The sequence below is a fragment of the Balearica regulorum genome, chromosome 2 (assembly GCF_011004875.1).
Source record: "Balearica regulorum gibbericeps isolate bBalReg1 chromosome 2, bBalReg1.pri, whole genome shotgun sequence".
Taxonomy (NCBI): domain Eukaryota; kingdom Metazoa; phylum Chordata; class Aves; order Gruiformes; family Gruidae; genus Balearica; species Balearica regulorum.
The window spans coordinates 157,005,094-157,028,663 of NC_046185.1; positions in this window are offsets into that span (position 1 = coordinate 157,005,094).

The window sequence follows — 23,570 nt, forward strand, 5'->3', positions numbered from 1 at the left end:
AAGCACCGCAGACTCCTCCCAAGCCAGCTCATCCCCCAGGATCTCATATCTTGCTGCTGAGATGAGGTTTGTCTGGGATTAAAAATGTGGCCACTTCCCTCTTGCAGTCTTGACAAGGTTTTAGATGCCAATCGGAATGGGGATCCAGGTGCCATAGCCAGAGCCTGTCCTGGATCCTTGAGAGCCAGCAGAGGCTGATAATCACATTTAGTTTGTGTATTAGTTGCCGATAGGTATTTGCATTAATGAACAACAAACCCAAATAATTTTAAACTACCAAAATCATCAGGTTCTGCACATACCAAGCCCACCTAAAGCATCCATCACAGTACTATTGCAACAGTGTGGGAATCATTGTTCCTAAATGTAACATCCCATCTTTTAAACGTGGACCTAAGTTAGTGTAATGTATGTCCAGAGGGCAACAGATCTGAGGGTCTCCAAGGCCCATCCTTTTCCTGCAGCTTGTCTTTCACTTCTGCAGACTCGCTACAGTTTCCATTTTGCCTTGGGCTCCTGGGAAGTCTCCAAACATTTTCATAGATGCCATTGAAATATGAAAGTAAGTTGGTATTTCTCTGGCAGTTGGTTATTAAAAAAAAAAAAAAAAAAATTCCATAATTATCTGTCACGGGGTTTCATGCCAGCATTTGGCATTTGCCGCTGGAAGAGAAGGGAAAGTATGTTTAATGAGCCACTAAATCTTACTTGATAGACCAGCTCTTATGTATCCTTATTTTCTGCATGTGTGGAACCAGGGAACAAAGATTTTAGAAAAAAGAAACAGGAAACAAAATGCTGAGTTATTTCCTTCCTAGTGATGATTCTGTAAATCCACTGATTTAAATGATGTTCATGGAACTATAGGTTAAGGGGTTTTTTCCTTGCATGTTGGTAAATAATTCTATTCAAGCTTTTAAATAAAACTTTAAAATAGATGCATAAAGATTAATGTATGTGCTCAGAAACATGAAGTTCGTGAGGAAAAGTGCAAGTAAGAATACTTCAAATAATCTCCTCCTTTGGTTTTAAAAACCTTTTTACATTGCGTTCCCCTAATGACTGCTAAAGAGAAGTTGCTTTACAAGCAGGAGCAGTAGGGGAAGGCGGATGAGCTCCCCCATGTAGATTGCACATTCCTCATACGGGGGATTTACAGTTTACAAAGAACAGTGCAAAAAGCACCACTGGGTACAGATGCGTGTGCATTAAATCCAAGTTCTATGTTAACAAAATGACTATTTAAAGTCCTTTCTTTCCACCGGGCTTTTACCGAACAAAAAGCAGTTGACAACTGTGGACAAAAAGCCCTGAGCGCTTTATGTTTGTCAAATTGCCTCTTTAGTGGCTGCATTAGGAAATCAGAAGCACAAGAAAAATTCAAATTGCTTCAGGCTTTTGTGTTGAAACTTCTTTAACCAGAGGCCTTAGCTGACCTTCACAATACTTACATCTTTCACTAACCTGATGATCTGACGACCTACTGTCAGGTTTGGTTTGGGACGAAGCAACAATAAGAGGAAGAAATTAAGGGCAGGTAACCCATTAAGATTCATCTCTTATTAGATCTCTTATCTCTCTAGGTAAAATTTAACTATTTCTGCAGTGATGCATAACCCATATTTTCACAACTGTGCAAACTGATATTCTCTGTGCAACTTTAATTTGGTATAGATGGCTTTCTTCTTCTGGTTGTTCCTTATTTTCTCATAATCCATTATCTTTATTAGTTAAAATAATTGCTTTATTGATGTAATATGAAGGGCTAAGTTAATAGAAACATTGGTCAAATTCCAGGTTGCAATTTAAATCTGTAAGTGAAATGGATGTGATTGAAAAATCTGTAGTGAATAAGCACTTTTCTATTCATTTTTTGGGAATTCGCTTGTCACAGATGGCTCCTGGTCTAGAGGCACTGGTCTAAAAATGTGTTGGAAAGACATTAATAGGTAAAAGAAAAGCTCTTCACTAAATCATTTAATCATGCATTGGGGATGAAACCCAGGGTCTTCAGCTCCTGGCAGAAAAAAATATAAGCCTCTTAATGTGAGCACTGATCTCCAGGTTATGGTAGACCAAGAATCCAGAAACATTAGTTCATGTTTCCCTTGTGTGAACAAAAGCTGGAGCAGTGAACAGAAGTTGGCCCATATTCCTCCCTCCATCATCAGGAGTCTTTTTTTGACGTTTCTTTAATCTTAGAGGCAACAGGGAGGAAAGTTCATCATCAGCCCTGGAAAGACAAACATATAATACCATACACAGTATTGCCATATTACAATATTGTATAGCACATATATTATGCATGGTATGCATATGTAAATGCTAATATATTTAGTGTAATACTACATAAAAAAAAGGAGAGGTTCTCTTGTTTGATCTAAAGAACTCATATTGGTTTTCATCCAACGAATGAGTGAATGTGTGGAAAACAAGAGGTGGATGTGAGCAAAGGACCATTAAACACACACAAGACACAACAGTACAATGCCGTACTGCTGTCTGGCCATGAAAATTAAGACTAGAAATTTTCACAGGCATTTGAGGGCACAAGAAGTAAGGCTAATCTTACCAAATTTAGAATAAAGATCTGGTTTACTCTTTTAGATTCACTAGATAGTCAGTGGAGAGAAGGCGTCATATTTTAACTTGCCCCAGTGAAGGAATCTTACTTAGGTTGGATGAAATGCTTCCAGACAGTGCCTGTTTCTTTCCATCGCCTATGCAGAGTTATCGGGTGATCAAACCAGAAACAAACATGTAGAAGCATGTGACCACCAGAAGCTGGTGAGACAAATCCCACCAGAGGAGTGACAGCTCTTCCGGGGCTGCGGTTATGCTGCTATCAGTAGGTGAGGTTGGGAAGCAATGCTGATGGCTCAGCTAATAATGTGTGTCTTTGCCCTTAAAAGTGTTAGTCTTATAATGAGCGAGTTTTAAAGGCTCACCTGACAGCTTTCAGAAAAACTACAAGCCAAGAAAGAGATGTTACCATTGTTTTTCTCTTCTTCACTATAATTCCTGAGAATTACAGCTGTTGAGCTGTTTTTAATCATTTGAGCTGTTGTCACAGGCACATGAATAGTCCCAGTCTGAAAAGGATATAGAAATGTGATGGGTGTTCAGAGGCATGGAACGGCCTCACTACAAGGAGTAAATAAATAAACTGGGGCTCATCAGTCTGGAAAAGCATTTCTAAAAAGAGTCTATGAAATCAGAAAGTTCATGTAGATAAATAGGATTTTTTTTCTCACTGTTGTTCTTAGTATCATTAATGCCCCCTAATTCTTGTACTATGAGGCGACAGGTTCAAAATATACAATGTAGATGTTGGGGATTTTTGTACATAATATCACTGTCACAAGACTATGGGTGCCTAAAAAGCAAAAATCAATGAGACCAATACCTGGAAGGCATATCTGGTAATGCCTGTTAATCACACAGAAAACATCTCTGTGTCAGTAAGCTCCAAAACTGCAGAGTGCTGGAAGGCAGGAGAGCACATCAGAGGAGCAGGCAGTTTATAATCTTTCCTTGGCATCTGCCATCAACAGCTACGAGCATCAAGGTGCTGAGCTAAATGGCTCATTGGAGGCATTCTCCTGTCCTTACTGTGTGCAAAGAGTGTGGTGGTTTATTCACCATCTGGTAGCTGAGAGGTATGCATCCAGAGTACAGATACCTTCTATCTTAAATTTGGAAAGGAGTAGCTTAAGCATTCAGAGATTCCCAAAGAAAAAGCTCCAATCTCAGCAGATTGAAGAGCCTGAGTAAGTGAAGGGACCCTGCCCAATAAGGGCACTAAGCAGTTCCTCCTCGCCCTCCGCCCTACTCTCTGCTTTTCTTTAAAGATGACTTCCTGACTTTAGAAGGGTCATGGAGACTGAAGAAATACAGCATTTTCTGAGCCATTACGGGAGCTTGGCACTAAAGCAGATTCTCCAGGATAAAATTTTAATGTCAGGATTTATTTATTTGGAGTTCCCTGTACTTGAAGCAGGAATTATCTGGGGACAGGAGCTTTTCAAGTAGGTGTATTATGGGCAATTGGAAATAATAAGCTATTCTATTGAGATGCTACACAAACATCTCGGTTCAAGTATGCCTAAAGTTAATTAAAGTTTAAAATTTAAGATAAAGTATCCAACTCCTTGCACAGGCCATATGAGAATCTCAATAAAGCCAGCTTGCTCAGCTCTGGACTAGAGTAAAACATGAACATCAGCAGCATGGCTCGATATGACTCCTATGGCAATTTCAAACCCACCACTGATTGGAGCTGAGAAGAAAGGCATCCAGTATTCCTCTCTATCAGTGCAACTGCTTTACACACTGCCTTAAAATGGATGGGAGAGACTGTCTTCAAAACCAGAGCTGTTCCTTTGAGGCAAAGGGCTGGAGGTTTCAAAAGCGGGTAGGCTCTTTGTCAGCGCTTCCAGCATTGCTTTTTCAGAAATTATCATTGTCAGCTGGAAGTGACTGCCCTGCAGCCAGGCCTGAAGATGGGCTGTGCTGAAACTAAGCCCATTGCAGTAGGAAGTAAAGCAATTTTACTGACCATCTTCACTGATGCACTATAACCTTCCACAATGGTTTAAGCAAGAGCATTTTAGTTCACATTACGAAAAAAACAAGGAGAATGTGCAATTACCCCAGCTCAGCTGCGAGGCTGATATCACCACATTTGCCACTTAGTTTCTTGCAGTTGTATCATCCTGAGAGAATCACAGAATCCCAGAAGGTAGGGCTTGGAAGGGACCTCTGGAGATCATCTAGTCCAACTGCAGGATCACCTACAGCAGGTTGCACAGGATCGTGTCCAGGCGGGTTTTGAATATCTCCAGAGAAGGAGACTCCACAAACTCTCTGGGCAGCCTGTTCCAGTGCTCGGCCACCCTCAGAGTGAAGAAGTTTGTCCTCATGTTCAGATGGAACTTCCTGTATTCCAGTTTGTGCCCATTGCCCCTTGTCCTGTCGCTGGGCACCATTGAGAGGAGTATGGCCAAGGCCTCAGTTTTGCTTAGTTCTGGGTCAATATCAAGCTTTTAACTCCTTGGAAAAGAGAGAACAGGAGAAAAAAGTTATCTGGTGATTACCTGGACTAGGGTTTCTCTGACCCTTCTGGCAGGTACCAGCTACTGGGGTATGTAACACTATATCCTAGGGCATACTGCTGGAGTTTATAGACCTGTATTCTTCTTGAAAAATCATTATTTACAGTAATTTAAAATTCAATTGAAAGTCCAATGAAAACATTTTTGCAGAAATCAGGTAACTAAGCAATCTTCTTTCTCAAGGTTGCATCTTAAACCTTTTGTCCATCTATTTTCTCTTTAAACAGCCGTGAGCAGCCTGAAGGAAGCTCTGTTTGTTCAGGCTGGCAGTTCGAGCCACGGTGGGTGCGAGGTGACTCAGGGGAAGGCAGATCGGGTCTGCCGTGCTGAGACCAAGAGATTGCCTGTCTGGTTTGTGAGACGAGGGGAGAGAGCAGATCGAGGTTTGTTGTCTGTAAGCAGAGAAACAGCAGAAATAGATCTTCATGGCCTATGCTGCATTTTTGATCTCAGCAAAACCTTGAGCATCTTTTCCTGGTGTGTTTTTTGCGAAAGTGCCTAAGCTGGCTCAGGGCCTGGGTTGCAACAGGCACAGCAGTGTAGCAGCCACATTGCAGTGAATTTTCTGATGCTGACCCACAGCCAGACCCCTCTCTGGCTGGGCAGGCTCAGGGAGGGCTGCGCTTGCCCCGCATTTACCTCCCAGAAATACCTGCTGCTCGAGTCCTTCCCTGGACGCAGCTGGGTACAAGCCAGGAGGTGATGCTGCAACCAGGCCTGTGCTCTTCTGCCTCTTCTTTATGGCCTTACCTATTTGCGGTGAGTGGGATCCGTGCTAGGGACTGAGCTGCCAGCACTAAAACGTGGCAGAAGGCAGGCTTGCTTTGGGGCCAGCTACAGAAAGTACCTCAATTCGAGACAGCATCAAACCCACATCACAGAGCAGGGAAGAAAGCTGTGAGTGGCTCCTGGTGTCCTGGCCTTGTCTACAGCTGGGAGAACTGGAGTCCCCACAGTCCCCAGCCTGTCCCAGCCTCCAGCAGCAATCTGATAAACCTCTCCCAGTGGGTCACGTGGTTCAAGACCTACTGCTGTGGGCAGAGACTCTACGTGGGATAGACCAGAGCAATTATCTCTTGGCTAATGCACACAACAAAAGGCCAGGACTTATAACCTGCTAGGCTAAGCATTAATATGTCTCACCACCTTTGATGAGAAACCCTGCACGCCTTTACTGGCAGCACAGGCACCAGCCCCAGGGGAAGGGTTGGCCTCTGACGTTCCTCATGCTGCTGAGCTGCCATCTTCCTATACCCTGCTTTTCCCCCTCAGGTTTTACACCTTTTCATATCAGTATTCCTTCTCTTGACTCACTGAGCCACTACTAGGGTCTCGGCAATGACACCTCTCTCTTCTTCCTTTTCTTACCTTGCGTGGATTCAGCTCACAGCCCTGCTCACACCTCGATAACCATTTTCTCGGTCAGACTGGGACGAGGTCTCACAGCCGCGTTGTGCCAAGCGAGGCGGTGGTTCCCAGGCAGCCCATGCCAGCAATGAGGTTGCGGGAGTTTAACTCGCAGAAGGAAAGGATAGCGGCAAATGGTGAGGAGCGTGTCAGGTCCCAGCTGTGTGGCCGAGGGAGGCCCCATTGCCACCAGATAGTCCCTAGTGACAGCTCTGAGTGAGATGCTTTGGGGAGAAGCACCCCGGTGCTGGTGTGATGGTGTGAATGACAGATGACATGTACTGTCATCGTGTGCCAGGCTGTGCTCCTGCAAGGGCTCAGCAGTGTAAAATATGGTACCCGAGTGCAGGTCATCCTGAGTACGTGTGCAGGTGCCTGCCACATGCCTCGGGGCCGTCTTCACCTCCACTCCTCTTCTTCTTGGTGTAGCAGCCCTGACCCACTCTTTTTCTCCCAGAGGCCTGTAGTGTGGGGATCAGGGGATCAGGGCTCATGAGCGCTCTTGGGAGAGGAAGGCGGGGGGACTAATACAGCTTTGTAGATGCCTCTCTGCTTTTTAGGATTAAAGAGTAAAAAAATAGGATAACACAGATAATGAAAACCATTATAAAAATGTTAATCCTTGTCCTCTCCATCAGAACCGTAATCATGTAAAGTGCCAGCCATCTAGATTAAAATCAGAAAATCCATGCTTTTAAAATATTGTGATATCCCCAGTTGTTATACCCTGAAACCAGTTTATTCTTTTAGGGAGAGCACAGTCCCCTGCGCTTGGTGATGCTGCTGAGGGCTGTGTTACTTCACAGCAAATGCCTCTGAACTCTGTTTTCTTCTAGGAGAGCTTCCCAGCACAACAGCTGATTTCTTCATTTGTTGCACACAGGTTTGAATCCTGGTAAATACTGGAAAATAGTCAAATTCCATTTATCAGGTGTTTTATAATATCTGCTTTTGCTAGTCTGTGGGATTGCTTTTTGCTTTTTTGTGCACATAAGGAAAACAGTGGAAAAGGAAAAAAAAGGAAATTGTGGGATTTTTTGGAGGCTCTTGTCAAAGTATTTTTATTCAAAAAACAAAAGTTAAAATTGTTATCATTAGGTGGCATTTGACAAGTGCACCATACAAACCTAGCTTCACAAAGTTACATGACTGAGCAATTTATAGCTTCCTTGCCATGGATCTGAGAGGCTGAATTCCTCATGCAAGGTGCTGCGTGCACAGCTCATGACTGCAGAGATTTCTTAGCAGCATCTCACAGAAACAGCCCCTCTCATTCTTCCACTCCCTCATCTCCTGCTAAGTAAATGCCCTGTAATAGTAACTCTGGCATCCAGCTATGATTATGGTTCAGCAAATATGAATCAAAAGGTACATAGGTACTACTAGCAGTGAATTTAAAACAGTTTTTCCAACAGTTGGTAAGTAACATAAAATCCTTTCTATGTATGTAAGCCATACGTACATACACTGATAGCAAAATACTCATTAGAGAATCTTGGCTACAAGAAGACAGGCAAAAATCTAACCCTGTTTGGAAATAATTTACCAAGGTGCAATGACTCTAAGAGCAAGAGTGAGTTAATCATCAGTGTCGGCGCTGTCTGCCATACCTTTCATAGCATACACAGGCTTTAAAAGTCTGAAATAGCGGTGCTTAGTAGTGTCTCAAGATCAGTTTAACACAAAAGGGGTATTTTTTTTAACCTCTTCTTTCCTGTAACATTAGATAATCTTCAGTGCAACCCAGAGCAGGTGCCAGAGGACAAGGTCACTTCCCAGGGCACGTCCCAGCAGGTGGCATGGTGTGGCAGGACAGTGACACTCAAATCTGAAGCGGTGGCCAGCGGTGAGAGCACTGTAACAGGGAAATAGAAAATCATGGGTTTGCTAATGGCTGTGGCTGTGTTTTGACAGTATAAAAGATCTCATTTAACAGAAACCAGACATACCAGTATCAGTCCCCAGATATAACAAAAATACGTTTATCTGAGGATTCCCACAGCACTGAGAAGTAATCACTTCCCGTGCAATACCAGAAAAGACTCTCTCACTTTCTGTGGTGACAAAATCCTGGAGCCTGAAGCCTGCTCTGCCGAGATGAGCAATTAAATGAAATTACGCTGATAATTAAGCTCATAGAGCAACAGCTAAGTATGATCCTGTGCCCAGTGAAGAATTTGTGAGTTAGCTGCATTTATTATAAATTCAGATATCCCATCTGGAATATAAGTTAATTTATACTGCTATCTATTAGAGGCACGTTTGTCCTTTTAGACAACGCATATTTAAGAGCAGCTGTTTAATTTAGTCTTGGAGAAAGGTTTTCATGGATCAGAGAGCAATATTCAGCCCCTCTGTAAGGGGCTTTCCAGGCCTATATGGTTAGGTCATTTTACTTAAAAAGTGTGTATTTTCTGAGTACGTCAAAACAAAAGGCCAGCCTGTGCAAACTGAGGAAGCATTTCTGACTTCAGTGGGGCTACGCCCATTTACCAGGGGCTGGTCCTCAGTCTCCCAGCTGGAGTTACAACCTTTGTCGGAGACAGCTTTGTGGTCAGGTTTTTAGCCTTATGCTAGACATAACTCCCATCATCATGACCTTTTTCCTGATCTTCTAAGAGGTATCCAATTGCTCTTTCTCAGGACGAATTTCTTTGTGTTGTCATCAGAAGAGCAGATGAAACCCACCTCTTTTATCCTTTTGAAAACACCCTAGAAGAAATAGGCATCACCTCTGTACAAACTTCCATTAGACTGGTTTTTTAATTTAAATTCCTAAAGGAAGATATATCTTTATTTCCAGAGTTATTTCTACATATCCAGCAAACAAAAGTAAAATGCAAGAAAATCACAATCCGTATGATATCTGCTTTTTATCATCCTCTCTCCCCTTTAGCTCCTTTTCTGAACGGAAACCAGCAGAATGGAAATCAAATGTAAAAGAATATATATAAATGCAGCATGGGAAAAAAAATCTTTCACAAATATTTAGAATCATGTTTATTTTATGGCTTTAATACTTGGTAAAAATAGCCCCCAAAACTGAGTGCATGTGGAAAAAATGCAAACTGTGCTCTGCTTCTTCAAAATGCAATTGTGTTAATGCCACGTACGAAGCCAGAGCAGCACACTGCAAAACCGGATTTCTGCATGTAATCAGATCAGGTAGCATGAGCCTATACCTTGAACCTTTACCATAGAGTGAATGCTGTCATGTCAGTTCCTATTTTCACATTCTTCTGACTCCACAACACATTCAACAGTTGCCTGTTGTGTTTGCCCACTGACACTATGTTCTCAATTACAGACTATTTATCACTTCTGCAATTACCGGGGTAATATATTTTGTGAAAAGCTGCCTTTGATCGAGGCTTCCATGTAAACACAAGTATCCACTTAGCTTTTTTTACTCAGCTATATCTCTAAAACTAATGGCAAGCTAAACATCTCCTTGGAAGAGCTCTCAGATTTGGGAGGCTTTGGAGCTGTGAGGGGGCATATGCTGCAAATGCAGGCTCTGGGTGTAATTACAATAGTAATCATCTGTTGCTCGTTTAAGTAGGCAACTGGTTGACACTGGTTAACATAATTCTGAACACATGGAGGAGGCCTTAGGAAATGAAAATAAGTGATCTTCAAAATAACTTGCAAAAGAAATACATCGGTGTGTGATGAGGAGGGAGGAGATGCCCTCAGCAAAGTGAGCTCTCTGCAGCTGCCTGTGGTAAGACCTGTAACTATTGACACATGAGAAACATTTTCAAAGGGAAGAGAAACATGCCACCATTTACTGAAATATTGGTTATGTTCTGTTTAATCCTTTCATCGTTCTTTTTTTGGCCTTTCTTTTTTCCTTTGCTGTCTTTCCATGGAAACATAACACAGTCTATTGTTTTGTTTAATTTTTGTCATTTGCTTTTCTTTTATTGACCTCCTCTAATATGTGTCTGATTCTATTTTTTTCAGAGAAGTTAATGATTCAGGAAGAGGAAAGACATTTTCAGGGCAGCTCGAATATAAATGATAAACTGTAAGTCACATTTGTTTGCACATGGATAGTATTTGTGGTTTCACACTGTTCCAAAGCAGAGGCTCTGCTTCCAAGAACTGGCTGGGTAGTTTGCCTGTTATTTATCACACTGTCCCAGGCAGATGATTTCTGGATGATTAACAGAGCTGTCATTGCACTCTTACATGAAGGCCGATTCAAACTTGCTGCTTTTGAAATACTTAGTAGTTGTTAGAAAGAAAAACAAAAAAGAAAAAAAAAGTCTAGAAATACTAACCTTATTATTAAATGTCTTCTAAATACTAGCAGTATTTTATCCATAATTAAAGCCTAGGTGAACTTTCCTAGCCTTCCCATTCTTGCAAGCAGTTGCAGGCCCAACCTTTCTTTAAATCACAGTGAGGAGATTACACCAATGACTATTGACTTCTCAAAGTGGGAATGGATCTACAGAGACAATTACAGTCTTCCAAAGTGCAAGGCGCAGTTTACCTTCAGCATCCCAATGGGTTTAATTCAAACAGTAGCCCAAACCCCAAAATATTCCAGGTGTTTTTTCCTGCTTCAATTTAGGAACTAGATCAGCAGAGCCCCAAGGCAGGGATGACGCTACCAAGGAAGTACTTTCTGTGTGCCTGGACAGCATCTGCCACTCCTTCTCTTTGGTTCATGGAAGTGAGAGGCATAATCTGAGGCTGTCCTTGGAAATGCAAATTCATCCTAAACCCCACTGAGTTGTGTGCCTTCTTACCACATGGGTTTAACAAATCCAAATTGCAGCCATTGCTCTGTGGTATGTTGAGGGAGTTATCTGCAGTCTATTTAGGAACATTTGATGATTAAAGGCTAGGAAATGATTATTTTTTCTTCAATCGGTTGAACTGCTCACATTGTACTGTGGTAGCAAAGTGTGTGACCTGAGAAAGTTTGCCAAGTTCCATGACATGTCTCTCAGTACAAGCAAATCATATAAACCCATCTTGGGTTACTTTATTTTCCTTTTCTGGGCTGTGGGAAGCTAACGGAGAATCCGTGAGTGTTATTGTTATCATTACATGCACTTGTTTCGTATCACTGAGCCTGAGCATCAGCCCTGTGGAAAGAGAAGAGAGTCAAAAATATTCTTTAAATCTCTTGCCATGGATTCTAAGCTGCACTTACCTCTATACTTCCTGTTTATTTATGTGATTAATCTATACCGATATTTTAGAGAGGATTCAATCCCTGAGTATGCAGAGAAGTATGTTCAAATATATTTAAGTTCCTAAAGATGAACTGGAAACGCAGTGGATTATTCAAAAGCAACTAAGCTGCTTTTCTATCAATTTCTTCATGGCTTTTTATTGTCTGTAAGTAATGTGGGTGCTAGTCAAAGGGAGAATGGTAAAGAAAAAAGGCTTCATTTGACTAAGAGGTGAACTGGCCAAAGTAAGCCCTCTGCCCCTGCACTAACAGGCTTTTGCCAAGATGAAAGTGCCATATTTTAACTGTGTTTTTTATCTTTAAATACCACATTTTTTATCTTTAAATACCACTTATCAAGCCAAAACAGAGAAAAAAAAGGCTTGTTTTGCTCAATGAAGACAATCCTTTTGACTCTTGATTAAATTTGAAATCTAGTTCTTTTAGTGAAGTGTTTTATCTAGTTTCTGCTACACAGAAAAATAAACCCAGTAATTTCCTCCTCCTTCATCTAGATATAGGAGTAGCTTTAAAAACGTAGGGGATGATACTTCATTGTACATCTTCTGTGAGGGAGGGCTATTTTGATTCCATTTTCATAAGAAGACCCCTAACCTGACCTGCAGAATTTTTTCCCTTTTTTTGATCTGTTTTCCAGATGCTGTCTTCTACCCTGGCAGTATGGCCATTTCCTGTCACAGAAGCACAGCAAAATGAGGAAAACAAATGCAAAATTTCCTATTGAATGATTCAATTCACCTGGAATAACATTTGAAATAGTGAGAGCAGTCTTCCATTAACAAAGTGCACCCTATTTAAACTAAATCATGTGCTGTGGAATTGCAGTGCTGTCTGCTTGGAAAGGTAAATTAAAACTTTCCAGAAAAATTTGGTTTCCTGCTTAGAGGGCACCGAATGCAAAAAACCCCACTCAGACTACCACAGGGATATATAACACTCATGTCTAGTACAAGAAAGGACTAATTTACAGGTTATTAATCAGAAAATTTTGCAACTGTTTCAGTGCCCACTGTGACTGCATTATGCAGTGTCCTGTTTCCCAGGGCCCTGTCACCATCTCTAGTTGGTGATACTTTTTGAATTAGTTTTGAAAGTTCTGTTGAATCCGGCTATTTCCATTGGATTTCCAAAAGCAGTTAAGTTGCTGTATTAAGCTTGTAAAGATCAATGTCCTGAATCAGGACTTACTGAATATTCAGTTTCCTCCTGAATCACTGATTCATGTTCCAAAATTTAAGAGGTCACAACCACATTATTTGGTGAAATGTTAGAAAGTCAGTTACATATGGTATGACTGCCAGCCTGAAAGATAGCAAAGATTGTGAATGTGCCTTCATTCCCATTTGCTTTTAATATAAATGGCCTCAAAGTCATTCTCATAGCTTTAGCTCAGCCAATAGTCTCATGGCAACCAGTGGATTAACTGGTTTAAAATGGGTATGTGCATGAGAAGAATCTGATCACCCCAAGATACTGAATGTTAGTTCTTGGATTCACAATGTTTTCCACTTTGTTAATGTAATGTAAAGTGGTGCAAACTTCCTTCATGAGGCCTCAAGAGAGGAAGCAAGACAACAAGAGGGAAGTCAAGCAAAGATGAGTCTGTTTAAAAGTGTTCTGATGAAACTGAGTGATGCCTTTCTGGCATCTTATTGCAATAAAGGGCATGTGTTTCTGGAGTCCTACGGATTTTGAAACTTCTCGAGTAAGCCTGATCCTTTATATTATCATGTATGGGACCAGCTCTCAAGTGCTGGAGCCAGAAAGTGCGAAAAAGAGCTTTGCAAATCAATGAGAGAGGGCACCAGGATGTTCAGCGCCAAGCCAGCATTTCTGCAGGGCTGCTGTAGCCCCTGCCCTGAGCTGAGGAAAGGATGGGCTTGGGGTGGAGGGCTCCAGCCCATCCCAGCTGTGCTTTCTGTGCCAGTGGGCCAGAGATGTATCCTCATTATTCTGATCCTGCTTCTTTTAGGACAGAAAAGATATTGCTGTTATTGCTCATTAGTTTTGTCCTCTTTATGACATTGAGGATTAGAGTATGCCTGACTATCTAGAGACTTTTTTTTTTTTTTTGTATCACTGATAAACTGCTGGATTCTTCTAGAGAAAATTTAGTGGTACAGAGAGACCACTAATTCTCTTTCTAGTGTTTAATTTAATGTGCCATATTTCATCATTGCTACACTCAAAAATATTTCACATGTATAATGAAAGAACCTTTTGTGTCTGTGACATGTATGCCAATGCAGAAATAGTTGGCATGTGCCAGGCTCATTTTACAGTAGACAGTGGGAAACAGGGTCAGATCTGTATAATTAGGATGAACCTTGAGAAAACTCTACCATATATCAAGAGTAAGCTCAGTCCTTAGCTAGCCTCACAATCCTAGTTGAGACCTTGGGGAATATGAAGTTTACCTACCATTTCTTTCCCTCAAAAAAATGCTGTAGAGGTCTGTCCAGCAGTCCATGTACAGTTTTTACTTAGTCTGGCAGCACCTAGAGTGTTTGAAGATCAGCTCAGAAAGGGTCATGCAAGCGTAACTTGTTAATCTTTAAAACTTGAAAGGGATGTGTCTCCATGACAGTGTGGGAGAGTTGTACTGGTAATAAACCAGGATATCAGTTGGGTTTATGGAGAGCACTGTAAATCCTGGCTGCTGTGTACCAGCATAGGAGACCATTGCTGAGAAAAGCCGCTAAACTGGTGCTTCAGGAACAGCCTCGGAAAGGATTTTGTTACGCTCCAACTTTTTGCTGTTTGGAACAGATTGAATTGAAATGAGATTCAGGATGGGACTCAGCCATAATGAAAGAGAATTTTTGTTGTCTGGTGACTGTTTGGCTTGCAGTTTGCTGTAATGAGCTCTATTGTCCTCCGATTAGCTACTGCTGGCCTTCTGCCACTCTGCTTCATAAAGATAATATTAAAGAACTGAATTCACATGTAGCCTGCTACGATCTCAAGGATGCCAGTGTGGCTCTGCCCAGAAGCTACTTATATATGTTTTTGTAAAAGAAACATCTACATTAAGTACAAGAGGACTATAGGTGAGAACAGTTGAAAGAGTGGGGCAAAACAAACCGAGATTTGCCACCTGCTACATCTTACTGGTATATTTTGGTATACTTCTATAGTTTCAGGCTCAGATTTTGCATAGAATTATAGAATGTTTTGGGTTGGAAGGGACCTTAAAGACCGTCTAGTTCCAACCCCCTCCGCCATGGGCAGCGACACCCTCCACTAGCCCAGGTTGCCCAAAGCCCCATCCAACCTGGCCTTGAACACTTCCAGGGATGGGACATCCACAGCTTCTCTGGGCAACCTGTGCCAGTGCCTCACCACCCTCAATGGTGAGGCACCTGCACACTGGGAAGGCTTCCAGCACTTGGATCTGTGGCTGGGGACTTGACAGTTGGCATTTCATCTAGGCATCAATTAATCTTTTGGTTCCTTGCTTCAGTGATGGTGTATCTCCAAAAGGAGCTTAGGTGCCATTCATGTGTCTGTGTATTACTAGGTGGTCCACCAAGAAATGACCTAACTCCTTGGCACTTTTGGTTCCGGAAGGCATCCTCAATTTTTGTCTTAAAGCGTCTTTGCCACAGGAGAGACAAATGGGTGTGCAGGTCTTTCCCTGCTGGGTGCCTGTCTAATCCTGAGGCACTTGGCACACATCTAGGAACCATGGGGGCTTTTGCAGATTGCTCCCTCCTGCCTAATTGTTCTCTCAAATTACTGTGAACTTGATCCTGACTTGCAGGAACAAACTTTTACTCATTCAAAACAGAGTTAGGGCTCAAGCGCACAAGTCAAATCCCGGCAATCTCCTCAGCTCTGATTTTTCCAAAGGGCTGCAGTGTCGATACACAAGACAAGAAACAGTAATAGCCATGTGGCACTTGCACAGAAGGTCAGAAGACTGTAAGTTATGTTTTCTCTGCATGACTGAGATGTCTTCAAGTTGCTGCTGCACTGCGTGGTTCTCACCAGGACCACTGCAGAGTCACTACTTAACATCTCCCCAGCTCCTTTTGCAGCTCAGCTCAGAGCTGGGCTGATGTCTCCAGATTCAAACTGGTTCTCAGCATCCAGGGAATTTACTTAGATTTCAGTACTTGTATATGAACAACAAGAACAACAAAAAGGATGAGAAAACAGGGTGCAATAGTAATTGCACTACTTTCCAAAAGTTATATTAAATTTCAGCCTTTCTTTTTGAGCTACTAGGTTCAGTAGGTGGCTTTCCATTTCAGATAGTTGTAACTGATTTTCCTCTTTGAAAATTATTGTCTGTCTATTCATATTAGAACCAAATTCACCTTCCCATTCAGTTCTCTTTGAACTTGTACATTATGCACTGTTTTACATGCCTTGTAGGACTCTTAAAGCACTGACACTCACATTATTACTTAACGCCCAAACTACACTTAAAGTGATGCTACATTTGAGAACATGGGCCTTGCACGTGTGACAAATATTTATCACTACTTATCTAGGCTTTAAGAACTTAGAAAGGTAAGAATTACTGTGAGGAAAATTCCAAACAAGCTAAATCTGAAAATGGCATCTAGTGTACGAGGGCAACTGCAAACCTATGCCACTGTGTCAGCATGCATTGACCCTCTTCTCGTAACTGGAGCATTTTATTATTCTTACTTCTAAATTAGCTTTAACATTTAAAAAAGAGTAGATATTTCCTTTTTGTTATTTCCCTCCCAAGCAGACATAGGGTTATTTTAGTTCTATATTTTGCTGCCTTACAATTGCTGCCTTAATATGTTTTAATTTTTTTCAGAGGAACTTTATTTAATTTCTTCTATATAGTAGCCTTCATCTTATAATCACTTCAGTTTATCATCTGTGTTTCATTTGTGGAGGAGAACAGGATGCCTCTTTCTTTTGAATTCATCTTGTTTTGAATAAGTCTTATGATAAAGTGGAAGTAATGAGGTTGAAATCACCGTTGTACCTGTACAGACATGTTGCAGAACCAAAGGAAAGAAAAATCATTAGCAAATACAGTCTGCTCCGTCATCAGGCCTTTCCAAGTAGCCCGGGAGGAGAAACAAGCCAGAGTTAACAAGGCGCAGTGCTTTTGAAGAAGACAGAGGAAGGAGTGAAGCACAGTGTCTCCCTCGTGCCACTATGACAGATACTCAGTCTCACTAATTTTTTTTTGTTTGAACCAGTGCTTTGAATAGTTGGAGCTAGCTAAGCAATTGATAGTTTAAATTTTTTACATCATTCAGTTCACCTTTAATTAGCACATTTTACTAGCCTTTTCAGCAATTATCGTTAACCACTTATGTAGCACCTTAATGATCTTGTGTGAGGACTTTATATTTTTCAGAACTAATTGCTGCCTTACAACAGAAGATGAAAGTGGGACTCCAGCTCCCCAAGGTAAGTTTGAAAGACAGCTTTTGCGCAGCTTTTGATAAATAACAGTCCGAGTCTCTACTGTGTTACAAAGCCCATTTGTCCACTTAAGAAACACTTTAAGAGCATCTGTCACTACCTTTGTCTTGCTCCAATGCACTATGCACTAAAAGCCTTATTTCCACAAGGGAAATTACATTAGAAAATCCACCTGTAAAATTATCTCTATACCTCCAAGCTATGTGGAGAATATTCACAGTGCCTTCTTGTTATTGGATTTGGTTAATCAAGAATGTAAAATAAATGCAAGTAAAAATAATTAAATAAACTTGTGGGGTTTCTTTTTCTTCCTCTGTTCCTGACAGTCACATTAACATTTAAACCTCCTTTCCCTTAATGCCCACTGCCTTAGGACAAATCATTTTTACTTTCATAACTCTGCTCTAAATTGACAGTCTCTTATGCTCTGTAACTGCAACTTATTTTCTGCTGGGAAAAGAAATTAATACAAGTAAATCAATTCTGGTATAATGTAGCTACTTTATGAACATGTTGGCCAAAATCTTCACGTCTGTTGGATCTTTCCAGTATGAAAATTTTCTGAAATCTGGCATATTTGTTGACCTAGAGGAGATGATGTGGTCTACATAAACGCATGTGCTGGGACTTTGGTGTTTTAGGAGAAACGGAAAACAGAACAAAAATATGGTCAAAGCCCTGAGAACTCAGAGTCTAACGTGGAAGAAGAAGTAGCAGATCAATAAAGGTTGCATAAATGCATGTCACAGGAGAGAGGACAATTGTCCCCAGAAATTAACAAACTAGCCAAGGGGCTCTTGAAGCATAATGGAAAAGGAAAATTTAGGAAAGGGTGTAAAGACAGATTGGGAAGTTTTGCACATATTTATAACAGGTTGCTCTCAAATATAAGCAGTGGTTGGAAAGAAAGCACAAAGCTGCTTTTTGAAAATCTAGCCAGGTAGAGGCTAGCCACATGCTCTGAACAAAGCCTGAAGCTGGCTTCAGAGCCAAATCAGAAGGAAAAAAAAAGCTATTGGCTGAGAAGGTCCTCACAAGCCTTTCTTTGATATGAAAGAGAGGAGGAACCTCAGAGAGAGAGAGAGAGGGAGGGACTAATGGCATGGATAAAGCAACAGACTTGGAAAATTATAATTGCAAAGATCTTCTGGGTATATAGGGGAGACATGGGATTTACCCAGGCCCAGAAAGGCATGGCACACGCCTGAGACGAGAGCCTGTATACCAGTTTGAGCTGACTCAATGAATCAGAAATGGTGTATTTTAGAGATGTCAGATAGAGAGACACTGTACGACTGAGTGTACAGTGACTCAAGAACACGAAGGTCAGATTGTGGTCTGGTATGATCAGATGCTTGCTTCTTCTGTCCACAATAAATGAACAGAAAAATACTATGAAGAATATTAGTTTTATATTAGACAGGTTGAGCCTAAGTGACTACAAAGAAGTGTTAGAGACAGACTTGGATTTTAGTTTGGACAAAAGAGTAGGATTTATCTCACCTAACTTTATATAGTTACAAAGTAGATATTAGCTTTTATAGTGAAAGGAAAGACACATATTTAGATCATTATTCAGCTGCCTTGTTTTAGAGATGTTCTTTAGCAGTTGGATGAATTGCACCCTACAATTCTTTTAATATTATTGGCTTGATTTTCAGACTACACAAAAAACCTACAATGAGTGGTTCAGAAATAAATATCTACATTTGGACATACGAATCCCATCCACAGGGACAGAATACAGGGGGAGAATTTATGTTTGTAGATTACATTTAATTAGAAAAGATGTACAAAGGAAAGGCAGAGCTGTAGGAGATCCCCAAAGAGGGAAGGAAAAGCACAAGGATCCACAGAAGAACATACAAGAGGAACCGCTAGAGAGGTATGAGGGTTAATTTACTGAGGTAAGTAATTACAGACTGGGGAGACACACAGGAAAGAGGGCAAGAGATGGTAAGTTGAGCATACATGGAAAAACATATCAGAATTTGTCAGTTTTCTCTTGGAATAAATAAATGAGATTTTTTGGGGAAGTGAGAAGCAGAGGCAGGCATAAGGAAGAGTTTGAGGAATGGATCAAGTGTGTGACCAAATTCTTCTATTTTTTTTCCAGAACTCAGTCTCCATACCTGTAAAATGGCACCATAGCAAACACCACATCCTGAATCATCATGCAGAGCACGGAGATACTCTTCCTGGAGGTGAATGACAGCAGGAGCCAGAGCCACTCTGGGTCCTTAGCAGAACTAATTATTTTTGCTTCTCACTGCACTGCCCCAGCTGCTCTGTTACGATGAATCAGTGTACTCTGTTTCCTCCAAGGCCACACTTTGTCGAGTGTGATGCTTTGTGATGAAGTATAATATCGCAAAGCAAAATTTGATTCATTCACTTGATGCCACAGTTCACGTATGGTGCACATGAGCAACTGTGTTTCCGTGAAGGCTCTCCTCACTTTGTTTCTTTTCCATCCTCCCTGTCTCTCATATCTTTCATCTCTGTTTTTAGGGCAATCGCATAGAAAGGAAAAATTGCAAAATGTGCTATTGCTTAACTATTCATTGGATGTGGTTAAAAAATCCTGGGAAGGGTGAGCTGGATGGTATTACAGATTCATCAGGAATAAAACTGGTTAGGGCAAATTGTTGCCCATATATTACTGTTCTGGAACGTAGACGTCACAAGCAATGAGGAAAGATTTTCCAGTAGGAAAAACTAAGCTGTTCAACTTGAAACAGGCAGTGCAGATTAGGAATCAGGATTCTCTATTTTCAGCATAATAATTAATAAATTGAAATGAAGTTTTACAGCAGTGACAGCTGCTGATCCAAAGGAATATCCCACCACTAACATCCGAGGTTCCTGGGGTGGGACGGGTTGATTGTTTTGTTTGATTTTTAACACACAGCGCTAGTATTTCATAACACTGTCATCTTCAGCACTGCAAGATGATTAAACCTTTTTGTTTCAGTTTGATCCAGGCACTTAAGCAAACCATTCTTTTTGTATCATAAGAGGAATGAAAAATCCAGAGCAATACTAGAGGTATGCCTCAACTTTGGGAAAACTCAGACTTCTGTTGGTTCTTATCTGCTAAAATTACTGTGTAGTTGGCTGTAAGCCTACCTGGCAGGGGACTTGGGAGGCCTTTCAGGTCTGAAACTCCGCTTCAGGTATTGATTGTCACCTGCTACCCTTTTTGGCAAAAAATATACATGGAACTTGGGTTTTGAGCTAAAAGGGCTTGACGGAATGGCAGTAACGGTAAATTTACTTATACGTGCAGCTCCATTGAAACTTCAGAAAACCACTTAAAAGACTCCTGCCACTGCAGGGGTTACATTTCCAGTGTATTTTAATTCCAATGAGGTTCATGCATCTCTTAAAATAGAAATACTTGTTTTTCTTCTTTAGTTCAACAGTGAACTCTCTAGTTGGATTACTGCTAGTAACATGGAGATTGCTAAGAGAGTTTTCCGGCAATGTTAAGGCCCAGAGTTTTAGATTTTCTCCTAAAATGGACTAGTCAGGATACAAAAGCTTTCAAGGTTTTCAAAAATGTCAATGAAAACAATATTATTTTTTGAAATTAAACCTGTTTCTGCCACGCTGGATACACGTACCTCAGAGTATCACACAAGTGCATGAGAACTACAGACTGACTCACATCACTTTGTGTTCTGAGACGAGGGCATAATTTGCTTAGAAAGCCAAAATACATTTATTTTTAGACTCATGACTGCTCACAACATGAAGGAAGGTAATTTCAAATTGTTCTCCTAATTATAACAGAATGAATTATTTTTCTGCATTAAATAGCACTCTTTCCTCCAAAATTTTCATGCGCTCTAATATACAACACTGAATTACTTGTATTTCTAAGAAAAATGTTTGAACACCTTTGAATCCAAGTCTGTGGACTTGGAATGCTAATATTTAGCACAATTATTATTTTTGATATATCTTGCAGTTTATTTACATTAATGTGCTTTTGTGGGATTACAAATACATTGTTATTGCATATGTGGCATATGAGGATAAAATACCATAATAAATTGCACCTTGAGACTTTTGCTGTAAACATGCCTCGTTTTACTTTCTTGTGCACAGTCTTCACCTTTTGTCTGCTTTGGAGTTCTGTGTAGGTTGGCTGCAGTCATCACTGTGGTCCTCAAGTTTTTTACTGGGTTTTTTTCAGTGCTGAAGTAGCAAATTTGGGAGCAGAGCTGATGCAACAGGAATATACACTGTACACAGATAATACAGATAACACAAACTAGTTCACTGACCACTGCTGCTTATTTTCTTTGCACTGAAATTAAAAGAAATCATGGCTAAATTAGCTGATCACAGAATGACCTTGATCTGCTGTTATGGTGCACCCATCAGAAATGAAAGGCAGTAGTAGGATTGCTGCAGGCTGGGTGCTTTCTTTAGAAAAAGAGTAGTTTTAATGACATTATGCAAGGCATGGCTGGGACTCTGCTGGAATATTGCATGCATTTTTAATCACCCGTGTTCTGGTCTCCATGAAAAAAATACAGGCAACTAACAGGGAAAAAAAGAGTCTAAAAGATTCATCATCTTCAACTACGAGAAGCAAAGGTTGAGAGTGAATATCATGGTTTTGGACATATAACAGAGCTGAGAAAAAGCAAAGTGCTGTAAGAACTACTTAATCTAATTGACAAGGCAGATAATGGATCCAGACTGTCTAGGAGTACAGGTAGGCTGGAAGTCAGGATGAGTTTTATCCATCAAAGCAGTGTGGTCTGGAACAACTTTCCAGTATAATAAATATAGCAAAAGCCATGTGTAGTTTAAATCTTGACCACTTTTTTAAAAAAATCATTGTATATTCTGAGGTCCTCAAGTGATTTTTTATACAAAGATATGAATCTTGAAAATGTGAGTTGAGGCTGCTACACAACTGTTGTTACAGACAATGGTTACTAAAAGTTTTTGAGTCGGAAGAAGCATCACTGTTTTAGCTCAGGCTCAGAAAGCCTGTTTTGTCCAATGATTAGGAGAAAATGAAATCTTTCCACAAGCTAAATTACATAAGAACAGTAAATATGTATCAGAATGTAGAAGGTTTGGTACAATTCTGTGCCTACACGTTTATAGTATTACAGGATTCATAAACATTTTGTGTTAATTCGTTCAGCTACTGAGGCAGTTACTCCATTTATAACATTTATGACTTCATTTATAATTTGAAAACCTTTGCCAAACAAATACTTCTGAAATGATCTGTGTTACTATAAGTCTCTAAGAGTTCTCTTTTCTTTTTGTGGAATACTAGCATCTAAGTACAATCCATAAATCCTTTTTTCTAATACTTCTTTTTACTCTCACTATCAAAATGTGTACCACGGCTGATATCTTTCAATTTTATTTTTACACCAAGATATATCTGACATGAAGATGTATGGAATGTACAAAATGAGTTGAACTCAGGGTCTCTGAATACACCATATGCTTGATGCCATGGTCCACTGAAACCACATGGAGACATCAGCAATCCAACTTAACAATGGCGCAAGAGGGATTTTTTTGGCGGTTGAAAGGGCGTCTGATTAGTGTCTCATCAATGATTTCAAGTGAAAGAATGAAGATTCTTTATTAGTGAACATATCTATTCTGTGAAAAACAGTATTGCAAGTACCGTACAAAAAATCCTTATTATTTGAATGATATTATCCTGAGCAATAAGCACCCAGGTATTCTAGTCTCAGGTTCCAAAATATTGATGCACACATACTGGGATGGTCTGAAACAACAAACAGCATTTGAATCACGCAAGTAATTTTAAAGGAGTAATGGGGAATAGTGCAGCTCAACCTGCAGTTATCAATAGATTTGTAGAAGTAGGAAGTTCTGCTGCAAGAGAAGTGATTGAAAACTGCTGTGGTGAAAAGGAGAAATTAGTCTGTAGCTTTATGCTCACAGCAATGGACTCAGCCTCTCTTCTACTCCTCCTTTTCCTGAGAATCAAAGACGTTGGCCCAGCCCAGTCAGCAAAGATACCAGCCAAAGCACTTCATTATTTACTGGAAATATATTAGAAAACAGGTTTCTAGAGCCTTCTCTCTTAGGCTGACACCAGGTCTGCAGTTCATTGAGCATTGCAGTATGTATATGGTATGAAACCAGGAGGAGGCAAGCTGAAAGCAATATTTTTTTCTTGGTTTATACCTTGCTGAGACTGTAATAATTTTTAGCATAAATTACTTCACAGTTTTCTTTTAACCCTTGAGATTTAATGCCTGTAGAAGCATGCATCACTGTGCAGCTTTCTCATGGTTCAGGCACTCCACAATTGGGGTGTTCTAGGACATATAATTTCTTTTGATTCTTCTCTATATGCTGCCAAATTTCCCAAGCAGATTAGAGCTCTGGTGGGGAAAGCC